This window comes from Nanorana parkeri, unplaced genomic scaffold (assembly GCF_000935625.1).
Source record: "Nanorana parkeri isolate BGI_ZX_2015 unplaced genomic scaffold, ASM93562v1 scaffold322, whole genome shotgun sequence".
In the NCBI taxonomy this organism is placed as follows: Eukaryota; Metazoa; Chordata; class Amphibia; order Anura; family Dicroglossidae; genus Nanorana; species Nanorana parkeri.
The window spans coordinates 1,055,175-1,055,444 of record NW_017306590.1 but is presented as its reverse complement, the minus strand read 5'-3'; the positions used below and the strand labels follow the sequence as shown (position 1 = coordinate 1,055,444).

General features: G+C 53.7%; 1 protein-coding gene across 1 annotated transcript in view; it reads right to left on the bottom strand.

Annotated features, from left to right (window-relative positions):
- The window catches only part of CUNH10orf11 (chromosome unknown C10orf11 homolog), a 641,101-nt gene that overhangs the window by 108,185 nt on the left and 532,646 nt on the right, over positions 1-270 (bottom strand). The gene's annotated exons all lie outside the window — the stretch shown is intronic.

The window sequence follows — 270 nt, the reverse complement described above, 5'->3', positions numbered from 1 at the left end:
ACCGATACAAGCATCGGTATCGGCGGCGATACCGAGTATTTGCATGAGTACTCGTGCAAATACTCCAATACATAAAACGAGTACCTGTGCCGCGTCCGCCATCTTCAGGGACCCGAATCTGCCGCACACAGGACCTCCATCGCGTCTTCAATGAAGCAAGATGGCCGCGACCTCCTCTGTCATCTGCTCCATTCTGACCTCTTCTCCCGCTGATTGGCCGATTGGATGATTGACAGGCTTCCTCACCAGTCAGGAGGAAGCCTGTCATCA